Source organism: Haematobia irritans, chromosome 1, assembly GCF_050003625.1.
Source record: "Haematobia irritans isolate KBUSLIRL chromosome 1, ASM5000362v1, whole genome shotgun sequence".
NCBI lineage: Eukaryota > Metazoa > Arthropoda > Insecta > Diptera > Muscidae > Haematobia > Haematobia irritans.
Genome location: NC_134397.1, coordinates 277,154,065 through 277,166,994, shown reverse-complemented (window position 1 = coordinate 277,166,994; position 12,930 = coordinate 277,154,065).

The window sequence follows — 12,930 nt, the reverse complement described above, 5'->3', positions numbered from 1 at the left end:
AAAACTTGTAGCTGTTATAGTTAAAGTTGATCTATCAGTATAATTATTTGTAGAGTTTGTAAGGTTTGAGTTTATATTGAAATAAAACAAATAAAATCTTAGTTTTTATAGCGTTTCATAGTTAAATTTTATTATTTTTTTTCGAAGTTTTGCCTTTTTATAAAAATAATAACAGTTCTCTCTCTCTTAGTAAAATTTTAATAATAGGGTTCTCCTTTTTTATGAAATTGGTCTGTTCTTACTTAACAGTGTGTGTTTAAATCTTCTTCAGTTTATAAATTTCTTCACTTTGTCTTAATATTCCCTAAGGTGAAGATAAACTTATTTTGGTATCTCCCCTCTTTTCCCCCATTAAAGTCTTCACCGGCATTATCATTGATTCTTATACCTATGGCATTTTTGATTGCCTTTATTTTTCAATTATTATTGAAAAATCAATTATTGGAATCTACAGTGCTGCTCTAAAAAATACCAACCCCGTTTTGAAAAGTTCTTGTGCAATTATCAATATGTCTCTGTTTAGGAGGATTAATCTGTAAGGATGTTGTATCTATCGACTTGAGAATAATAGAAATATTATCGAATAAAACTAAACTTGCTCTACTATGACTTAGACTCAATAATACAACAGTATGCCTCATGAAATTCCAAAAAAAAAAAAAATAGTGCATCTTTTCACCCGTAAATGTGCCGAAAATAATCTTCCTTAATTTTCAATCCAAGGTTACAGAGATATGCTACAGACAATGGGGGAAGCGTCTAATTCGTCTCGCTCATATGCCTTACATTTCCTTACCCTTAATGAGATTCTGTTTGGTCCTGTTTTCCATAGCATGATGATAGCCTCAATTGGACATATCTTGTGTTCACAGCATTTAATATGAAAAAAGAGCAACTGTGGTGATGGTTTCAATAGACTTTGGAAGAGATTTTCTTTATGACCCTGTATAACATTCTAGAGAAGAAACGCATGTAATGACTCTGCTATGAACTTCTAATAATAATGGCGATGGTGATGATGATGATGGGAGAGACAGAGAGTATAATAGCATATCGCTCTGGGGATTTACCTTCATACCTTCAAAATATAGAGAAGAAATTAAAGTGTGGACCGTATAAATGGTTGGGTGGCTGTATTATAGAGCCAAAGCGATAAAATAGGTGCAAATTTTATCATTTTCATGAAAATGAAAAGCAAAAAAACATGACAGAAAAAAACATTTTTTTTATAATGACCATTAATAAGGACCATTAACCATAATAATAACTTTCGATAAGACCATTTACCTGCCCATAACCACCCACCCTCTTTGTTCCTGAGGGATGTGTATTTAGATTGTCAGGAGAGAGAGGCAAAAAACTCAACTTAATGAAGTGTTTAATTAAGGTTTGCGTTAATGAGCAAACACCACCGCATAAGTACTCCATAAAAATAACACCAAGACTTTTATGGTCTCATTCTCAAGACCATTTAAGATTTTCAATTGCATCGTTCAATCGAAATAGAGGTAACGAAACGATATATTTCCAGCTTCCAAAATACTTACTGCAGATGATACACGCAAAAAAAATAGTTCAGATGTGATTAATATTACATCTGCGTCAAGTCTCTCTAATTGCTTTCGCACTTACACCTGGAGAAAAATACTCCAGAACGAAATTTCCTTTTATTATGAACATCAAATATACAAACGCACACATCATATAACTGCAATTAAAAATAAAATTTTATTTAGAAATTTTAAGAAATTATGAACTATTTTGTGGTAATTACAAATTTACGTATTTAGTAAATCTTTATGCTTGTTTTGTGTATATTTGTCCCCATTTACAGTTCATTTAACTAACGCAAATTTTATTAAAGTTAAGGAAGTATTCTCAAAACATAATAACTCCATTTACTACACTAAGACTAAAATAATAAAACAAAACTTCGTATGGCTAAAATTTCGTTTCCGTATACACAAGAAATTTTTATTCTAATTCAATCACGAAATTAATTTATCCAATTGTTGTTTTCATTGAAATGTCTTCAATCACAAAAATGATAGTATCAATCACAGTTTTATTTGGGCATAAAAAAATACTTGATTAATATCATTAGCAAATTACAACAATTAGTTGAAGCGTTAATGAATTTCTTAATTAAAATTTTAAAAATGTTAACCATGGACTTAATTAACTTAATGTTTCTATCTTGATTAAAAAGTTAATTTTATCAATTAATTTACTAATAGAAAATTTTCAACTTCAATCGACCTTTTAATTGGAAATATTATGGTGATATTTTTTTCTGTGTACCAAAAACGTTAAGTCTAGAATTTACACTCAAAAAATGAGTGGTATTGATTCCGAATCTTTTTTGTTAGAATAATAATTTGATATTTTTTTGTATTCAAAGAAAAAAGTTTTAAAATTGTCATTTCTTAATTTAGCGTGGACCGTGGGTGTCGACCTATCAGAGGTTTTACAGCATATGTTTTCAAAAATTTAAAATTGGAAAATAATAAATTAAGTTTTTTTTGTTCATACTCCACAACAAATGGAGGAAGCAACTAAAAACACTAATAGCCCAATTCTCAATAACAACTCCCTGGGAATCTTTTCCCTCTTCCCTGTTCCCCTATTCTAAACAAAATCTCCCTGGGGAATTTTTCTTTATTCCCTTTTCCAACTTCGCAAATGGGAAATTTTTCCCTTGAGGAAAAATTCGTATTACAAATGACAATAATAAAGGAAAACCGATGACATTTTTTGGGAATAATTCCCCCAAAAAAATCAAGGGAGTTGTAACCAGGGATCCGGAGCGGTCCATTTTTTTCGCTCCGCTCCGCTCCCGCTCCGGAGAAAAAAAAAACCGCTCCGCTCCTCGCTCCGCTCCGAGAAAAAAAAAAATCGCTCCGCTCCGCTCCGCTCCTCTTCGAGAAAATTATAGTACAAACATTGTATTATTTGTTCAATTGAGTTTTATTTTATTTAGAAAAATCGTGCGGTACATATATGGGAGCTATAGCTAAATCTGAACCGATTTCGATGATTTTTTGCACATATAGTTAGTGCTATAGAAGATTACATTTCGCCAACTTTGAGTAAGATCGGTTGATAAATAAGGGTTTTATGACCTAATTTGACAAAATCGGGCGATACATATATATGGGACCTATATTTAAATCTGAACCGATTTCGATGAAATTTTCAGACTTAACGGGTGGTACAGAAGATTATTTTGTGCTAAATTTGACGACGATTGGTTAGTAAAAAAAATGCAACGTGACCCCATTTGTCGAAATCGGGCAATACATATATATGGGAGCTATATCTAAATTTGATCCGATTTCTTCCAAATTCAATAACGTTCGTCCTTGTGCCCAAAAAAACTCCCTGTACCAAATTTCATCAAAATCGGTTAATAATTGCGACCGAAATCCTGTGAACAACAAATACATGGACAGACGGACGGATGGACGGACGGACGCCGAGCGCTAGATCGACTCAGGAGGTGATTCTGAGTCGATCGATATATGTTTTATGGGGTCTAAAATCAATATTTCTTGTAGGCACATTTTTTGGCAGATCAAACTTATTATACCCTAACCACTATGTGGTTTAGGGTATAATGACTTTAAAACAATGTGTTGAAATATTTTATTAATTTTGAATATTTTTTCAGAAATATTAAATCCATTTTGACTTCATTAAAACGAAATTTGCATTCATGTTAGGATACACATTTTTATGTCGAATCACTTACCTATAAGGACAAACAGACTTCATTGAAAAGTTTAGAGACTTTTAGACAAGGAAAAACTTTTTTTCAGAGAAATACGTCTTCTATTATAAGCAAAATTCGTATTCGTATTTTAAGCATGTGAAATATTTGGCCTCCCGACAATATTCTTTGCGGTGCACCATCTACTATTTAATATGTGATAGAAACCAAATTTATGAAAATAGACCAAAATGGACCGAATTCTGTTTGGTCTGACCATCGGACCAAATTTAAAAATTAGAAATCTTTTGGACCAATTTTGGTCCGATCGGACCAAAACGGCAACGCTGATTGGAATTGAAAGTCTATACACAGAGTAGAAGTAACTACTCTCCGAAAGTTTTTTTATACCCTTCACCACTACTGTGGTACAGGGTATAATAAGTTTGTGCATTTGTATGTAACGCCAAGAAGGAAAAGTCTGAGACCCATCGTTTAGTATACCGATCGTCTTAGAATTAAATTCTGAGTTTAGCGATGTCCGTCTGTCTGTCTGTCTGTCTGTTGATATATTTTTGTGTGCAAAGTACAGCTCGCAGTTTTAGTCCGATTGTCCTAAAATTTGGTATAGGGTCCTATTTCGGCTCAAAGACGATCCCTATTGATTTTGGAAAAAATCGGTTCAGATTTAGATATAGCTGCCATATATATTTTTCACCGATCTGGTCATAATTGGCGTGTGTATCAACCGATCTTCCTCAAATTCCGTACATCCGAATATTTTATGAGTCTCGAAAAACTTGCAAAATATCATCCAAATCGGTTCAGATTTAGATATAGCTCCCATATATAGCTTTCGCCCGATTTACACTCCTTTGCCCACAGAGGCCAATTTTTTTCTCCGATTTAGTTGAAATTTTGCACAGGGAGTAGAATTAGCATTATAGTTATGCGTGTCATATTTGGTGGCAATCGGTTCAGATTTAGATATAGCTCCCATATATAGCTTTCGCCCGATTTACACTCATATGACCACAGAGGCTAATTTTTTGCTCCGATTTAGTTGCAATTTTGCACAGGGAGTAGAATTAGCATTGTTGCTATGCGTGCCAAATTTGGTTGAAATCGGTTCAGATTTAGATATAGCTCCCATATATAGCTTTCGCCCGATTTACACTCATATGACCACAGAGGCTAATTTTTAACTCCGATTTAGTTGAAATTTTGCACAGGGAGTAGAATTAGCATTGTAGCTATGTGTGCCAAATTTGCTTGAAATCGGTTCAGATTTAGATATATCTTCCATATATAGCTTTCGCCCGATTTACACTCATATGACCACAGTGGCCAATCTTTTACTCCGATATAATTGAAATTTTGCAATGAGAGTAGAATTAGCATTGTAGCTATGCGTGCCAAATTTGGTTGAAATCGGTTCAGATTTAGATATAGCTTCCATATATAAAGGGTGATTCTTTTGAGGTTAGGATTTTCATGCATTAGTATTTGACAGATCACGTGGGATTTCAGACATGGTGTCAAAGAGAAAGATGCTCAGTATGCTTTGACATTTCATCATGAATAGACTTACTAACGAGCAACGCTTGCAAATCATTGAATTTTATTACCAAAATCAGTGGCAGAAAATCCGCTTTTTTATCGACAAATTTTGTTCAGCGATGAGGCTCATTTCTGGTTGAATGGCTACGTAAATAAGCAAAATTGCCGCATTTGGAGTGAAGAGCAACCAGAAGCCGTTCAAGAACTGCCCATGCATCCCGGAAAATGCACTGTTTTGTGTGGTTTGTACGCTGGTGGAATCATTGGACCGTATTTTTTCAAAGATGCTGTTGGACGCAACGTTACGGTGAATGGCGATCGCTATCGTTCGATGCTAACAAACTTTTTGTTGCCAAAAATGGAAGAACTGAACTTGGTTGACATGTGGTTTCAACAAGATGGCGCTACATGCCACACAGCTCGCGATTCTATGGCCATTTTGAGGGAAAACTTCGGAGAACAATTCATCTCAAGAAATGGACCGGTAAGTTGGCCACCAAGATCATGCGATTTGACGCCTTTAGACTATTTTTTGTGGGGCTACGTCAAGTCTAAAGTCTACAGAAATAAGCCAGCAACTATTCCAGCTTTGGAAGACAACATTTCCGAAGAAATTCGGGCTATTCCGGCCGAAATGCTCGAAAAAGTTGCCCAAAATTGGACTTTCCGAATGGACCACCTAAGACGCAGCCGCGGTCAACATTTAAATGAAATTATCTTCAAAAAGTAAATGTCATGGACCAATCTAACGTTTCAAATAAAGAACCGATGAGATTTTGCAAATTTTATGCTTTTTTTTAAAAAAAAAAAGTTATCAAGCTCTTAACAAATCACCCTTTACAATAGTAAAGCAAATGTGAATGAAAAAAAGCATGCCCGGTTCCAAAGATTTTGTCTTTACTTTAACAGTTTGGGTATTAATTCCGAGCCAAAGAAGCGGAGAATACAAGAAAGGATACTTTAAAGACGTAATTCTCTTTTAAATTTGGGGGTTATGTACTTGCTTCTAGGAAGCAAATGTTAATTTTTCATTTTTTTAGATTTTTTTCGTCATTTGTTATCAAAATCCTTTAAAAACGAGTTATTTTTTTTTCCATATTAAGACTAGACTTCCAGTAGAAATTATGCTATGTTTCAAGTAAAAAGCGTCTTTAAAATAAAGTGTTGAAAAACATGTCTTATTTTTTAACGATTTTTTGCTTTGTAGGCAAGATGCAAAAAGGAAACAAATTTAAAGACAATTTTATTAATTTTAAAGAATTTTTCTTAATTATTAAAGTCACGTTGACCTTACCTCAAAAATTTTATCTTTCATGTTATGATACACATTTTTAAGTAAAATCACTTAATTATAAGGAAATTACAACTTCATTCAAAAGTTTATTGCCTTTTGGACAAGAAAAAAACTTTATTTTAGAGAAATGCGTCTTCCATGTTAAGCAAAATTTGCATTCTTATTCTAAGGACATGGAATCTTTGACTTCACGACAATATTTTTTTCAGTGTAGAAAACTAAAAAATTAAATATAAATAAGATCGTTTAATTGCATTTATTTGACGTTCATTACAAACATCTTTGTAGTAATACGGGATGAAATTGGTCGAAAGTACTGTTGTTACTTTTACAACACATACTAGATATATATTTTGACATTTGCCGTTTTTGAAAACAATTACTAAAAAACACGTTGTGTTTTCCCCAATGTACGTACGTACAAAAATACATATCGTACATTTTAAACGTTTACTCACACTACGCTAAGTACTAGCTAAATTTGAAATTACCTACACAGTGTAATTTCAAAGTTACACATTTCATTCTAGTAATATTTTATTCGGAGCGGAGCGGTTTTTCATTTGGAAACCGCTCCGCTCCCGCTCCGCTCCGGATTTTAGAAATGCCGCTCCCGCTCCGGCAAAAAAAGGACTTGCTCCGCTCCGCTCCACGCTCCGCTCCGGATCCCTGGTTGTAACCAAAATTCATCATTTCTCTGTAATTTAATTTTTTGACCAAACCTTAAATTAAAACAAGTAAGTAAAGTTTAAAGTCGGGCGGAGCCGACTATATTATACTCTTCACCATTATATAGACAAACATTTGTGTTACCATCTCAACTACTTAAAATTTACTGGGAGCTATATAAAGGTTTGCATTTCCAGATACAAATACTTTTAATAGAAACAATTTTGTGTACTTCTACAAAAACTCTAGAATTAAAATTTAAATCGTCTAACGCCCTCGGATGAAACACAATGTTAGTAAAAACAATATGGGAAATATGAAGTGAGAAAAATTTTAATGCAATTGTACAAAAGAGCATTTATGGTTTATCGGGCGATACATGTATTCGAGATAAAGGTCAATTTTAGTAATATTTACAATTTTTGCTACTCATCAGTGGCGAATTTACAAGGATATGTTGTCACTGGGATGAAACACAATGTTAGTATAAAATATGGGAAATAGGAAGCGTGAGAAATTTTAATGCAATTGTACAAAAAAAAGATTTATGGTTTTTCAGGCGATACATATGTATTCGAGATATAGGACAATTAGAGTAATATTTACAATTTTTGCTACTCAGCAGTGGCGATTTTACAAGGATATTGGTTAGATCTCGCCAAGATATGTGGTCAAGTGTGGGTTGTGATATATTATTTGGTCTAGTCGGGCGACGTAGAGCCTTATTTATGGGGAAATCATCACAGAATTTTGTGTAAAGTGTGAGAATTTTGGCCATATTTGTATACTCTGAGGAAACTATCCAGTCAATTGGAGGAAAATCCCATTGAAAATGGGTCTAAAATATGAAACAGTCTACCATATTTCCCCAACTCTGGTGTACGTATATATGGGAGCTATATATAGGATGAACCGATTTTGACTAAATTTGACATGCATAGTTAGAATAATAATTCTGCAATCTCTGCAAAATTTCACCTAAATGGGAGTATAACTTTAGCCCCCGTGGTCATATGAGTGTAAATCGGGCGAAAGATATATATGGGAGCCATATCTAAATCTGAACCGATTTCAACCAAATTTGGCACACCTACCGATACTATTAAACGTACTCCTTGTGCAAAATTTGAAGCAAATCACGGTAAAACTCTGGATTTTGTGGCCATATAATTTCAAATCGGACGAAAGATATATATGGGAGCTATATCTAAATTTGAACCGATTTCAATCAAATTTACCAAGCTTTGGTAGAATGTCAATTCTACCCTCTGTGCAAAATTTCACGAAGATCGGTAATAAACTTTGGCCTCTGTGTAAATCGGACGAAAGATATATATGGGAGCTATATCTAAATCTGAACCGATTTGGCTGATATTTTGCAAGATTTTCGAGATTCATAAAATGTTTGGATGTACGGTATTTCAAGAAAATCGGTTGATAAACACGCTAACTATGACCACATCGGGGATAAATATATATGGCAGCTATATCTAAATCTGAACCGATTTTTTCCAAAACCAATAGCGATTGTCTCTGTCCCAAGAAACGACCCTATGCCAAATTTGAGGACGATCGGACTTAAATTGCGAGCTGTACTTTGTGCACAAAATTACATATACAGACAGACAGACAGACAGACAGACGGAATTTAATTCTAAACCGATCGGTATACTAAAAGATGGGTCTATGACTATTATTTCTTGGCGTTACATACAAATGCACAAACTTATTATACCCTGTACCACAGTAGTGGTGAAGGGTATAATTAATGATGGGATGCTTCCAATTACCGAATGCTCATCTCTTGGTCACAGATCTGTACATATTTTAAAAATTCTTTTATATAGAAAATAAAGGCTTTACATTTAAACTATAATATCCCTTCCTGTTTTAATGTAGGTGCTTATTTATTAAAGGAGCAATAATGCGAACATGTGTTCCGCGGGGCGTAAAAAGCTGAAAAAATTTACTAGTTTTCTTCTTCCGTTTTGATGAAAAATATCCAATTCGGGCATAAAGGGTGATATGGTCAAAATTTGGTCAATATAAACTTGACGTATTTCTTTCAATTTTGCATTTAAAAACCCTGAACACCCCTCATTTTAAAGGTGTGTGTGTGTAGAATGTTGCTCCTATTTTGATTTTGGAATTCACTCTTCAGTTGTAAAAATGCCGTCCAAGCAAGAAGAGCAGCGTATTAAAATTTTGCTCGCGCATCGTGAAAATCCGAGCTACTCGCACGCAAAGCTGGCAAAATCGCTAAAAGTTGTCAAATCAACCATTACAAATGTATTGGTATTTGAAGGCTGGATTATTTACCCTATAATATTGTATCACAATGGACTGAATGGTCTAAGTGAGTCCGAATCAAATCGGGCTGCCACTTTAACCCTCTAAATCCCATGAACTAAGAAACAACCTCTTCATGTACAAGTATGTAGTTACAACGTTTCAGGCAACTCAAGTGGGTTAATAGCATCGCGGAGCTTTCTCCTTTCTATCCTTTAGACCTTGTTACGTTAATACGCCTCTCCTCAGCTACTACCATAAACACGGCACTAAACATTTTTGACATGTTTCGCGTTTAACTCAACTTTTACATCAATTTATACAATTTCAATTCAAAATTTTAATATTAAAAATTTATTAAAATAAAACAGTTTCAACAGCTGACTTCGAATACTCTGAATTATTTCTTCCATGTTATTCCCTTCCCCTACTGTTTAGAATAGGAGGATTTTATTCCCGGGGAAAATGAATTCCCAGGGAACACATTCCCTAGGGAATATTCAGAATTGGGCTATAAAATTTATTATTTTCCAAATTTGAATTTTCTGAAAATATATACAGTGAAACCTCTGATCTCTGGTCCACCCTAAATTAACGTTAAAAAACTCTTACTATTCTTTCGTAGTAGTGCACTTTTTAAGGTCTTTTTGGGAGGAGCGTTCCTTTTTTATATCCATCTTCCGATTTGTGGCAAAGGGTGCATAATTGCATCGATTTATTCCAACACCTGGTGACTTCTCGCACTTTATCTAGGGTATTTATATTTTTGGTTTTGCTTAAAGGAAGTGGGCTCATTCCAAGGTTGAAAGATTTTAAACTTAAATACATTTGTTGGAGCGTTTATCACACCATTGTAATTTTCGTGGTGATATCTTTGTACACATTTGTCTGAACTGTAAAGTTTCTGAGAGCATAGATGTCCAACCGAAAATTTTCTCTCTAGTATCAAAAACAATTCTTGGGATCCAAGGGCCTTTTTTTTAATTTTGTAGTACACCTACAGAAACATTTTTCCATTTATCCATGTAAGTTCTTCAGTTTATTTGAAATTCAAGGCGATAAAAAGTGGGTACTCCACTATTTAATATTTGTTCCGATAGTTGGTCTGAAAACTCCCCTCTGATGGGAAAAATTCTTATGCTCAACAAAAACAAAAAAGGTTTGCTCTTTGCAATATCCTTGATTTTTAACAATGTGGTTCAATTTGTTTCTACCATCAAACAAAAACTTAATTACTTCCTTGTGTTGCTCATTCGATATTGTTTCCCTCCTGTCAAATAAAGTAAAATCAAAAGCAAGGACCAAAAAAACGAAAACAAAAATAAATTCCACCGCACGAGCGGAAATTATGAACCAAACTTTGAAACCGCAAAAGCTCTTATTCGTCCAATTGATTGTTTACAAAATGCTGTGTGACCGGAAGCACGTCGCGGAGAACTCTGGAGAACGGTCATCACGAATATACTATACATTAAATAGCAAAGTGATGAAATGCATGTTGGAAAACAAAAAATATTGTGTTCGAGTGCTGCAAGGTTTATTATGTGCGACCTCATTTGATGGGTGAATCAGTGTAAACCTAAATAATCGTGTTGAAGTGCCCCTCCCACCAGTATATTCTTTTTTTTTGTGATATCTACTAACAGGTGTTGATAATAAAACTGGAATATAATTTTATTCACGTTTATGGATAAAAATATTCACTATGGATCGCTATGGGAATTACAAAAATCAAATTTTAAACTTATTCAAAATTTGGAAAAGTTAGCATTTCGATGTTTTAAAAATGTTATACACTTTACAATTTTTTTCAAAATTTGAAAAAAAAGGTTTTTCGGTTTTTAACATGATTATCATTTTCGCGAATAGCTCCGAATTTTTTACGAATTTACCATGTAGAGTTAATTGCTCGCATGCCCAGCATTAAATTCACTGAACATCTTCCGATATTTTTCTTTAATTAAATAGATATTTTATATTTTAATCCCCAACTCTCTACCTTTGTTGATGGCATAACATAATTATTTTGCCAAAATGTTGACAATCAATTCTTCCATTTAATTTTTATTTCACTTGAAAACCATTTGCAATGTGTGAGGTTTTACCTTCACCGGACTTCATTTAAAATGAAATAAATGAATTGTATAAAATGTCTTGCCCGCATTTTGTTTTCAATATTAAACCCGCAAAAGTTTCTCTATAAACAAAGCTCTAGTTCTGGACTATAAAAAATCCCCTTGCCATGAGAAAACAGGACACCAGAGAAGAGAATTCTGAAGAAATTTAAAGTTATTTGTCGCCACAAAACCACAATGCTGTTGTCCTTTGTTTTGGACTTTTGTGGCAAAAGACTTTTGGGATGGCTTTTTGTCGTCTCTCTCTATTTTTTTTTTTTGTTTTGTTTGAAACCTTAGAAATGACTCAAAACTGTTATTGTTTTGGGATGGAGAATTTCCGCATAGGAGTTGGAGCTGGGTATAAGAAATTTCAAAGTACTAAGGTAGAAATCGTTCTTGGCAGCTTTGCACATACAACCATGCAAATGGGACCTCACAGGACCCGGAGGACAGCATGAAGCGGAGTCATCATTGGATTTTTGGGATATGGGTAAGAGGATGCGTGTTGCAGGTGCAAGTTGCAAGCTTTTTGCTAACAACTCCAATCCATACCTTAGCCTTAGCTCTGGGGCTGCTTGTTGAGGGAACTATGTGAGTACGAGTGTGGGTGAGGATTTGTTTTGTTTGTTGCAACATCTGAAGACAAGAGTTTTTGGGTATTTATCCTCCTCTAACTTTATGCGTTTTTCATGCCATGAAATCCTTGTCATAAATTCCAAGTTTCATGAAGGCTTACCAAAAAAAAAAATCCCAACACGGAAACTAGAGACCAAAACAACCTATTCCACTATGTGAGTATTCTCTTTTTGTCTCTAATAAAATATTTTTCTATTTTCATTTTGTTTTCTTTATTTTAAAGCATTTCACCATAGATTCCGGAAACTTGCATTGTGGTCGTCATAAATGCATGCTAGGCTAGATACATGCAAATTTATATAAGGTATAACATTTTGCAGCGAGACCGATTGAATTAAACAAACGACATTTTACACTCATTTCAAATATTATATTTTTATAGACATCATTTTGGCATCCAAAATTATTTCAGAATTCAATATGTAATAACAATACTGTAATTTAATAACAATACTGTAATAATCTAACCATGTTACTCCAGTACTATAATTTATAAGATGTAATCTTGTTGTACTGGAAATACCATTCAATAAATGAAATGAAATGAAATGAAATGAAATGAAATATCCAATAAAATGTTGTTGTTTTCGATATGTCAAGTTTTGTCTACACAAAACAGTATTCGTAGGAAGTTTGCAAAGAGCTGCTCCAAAGGC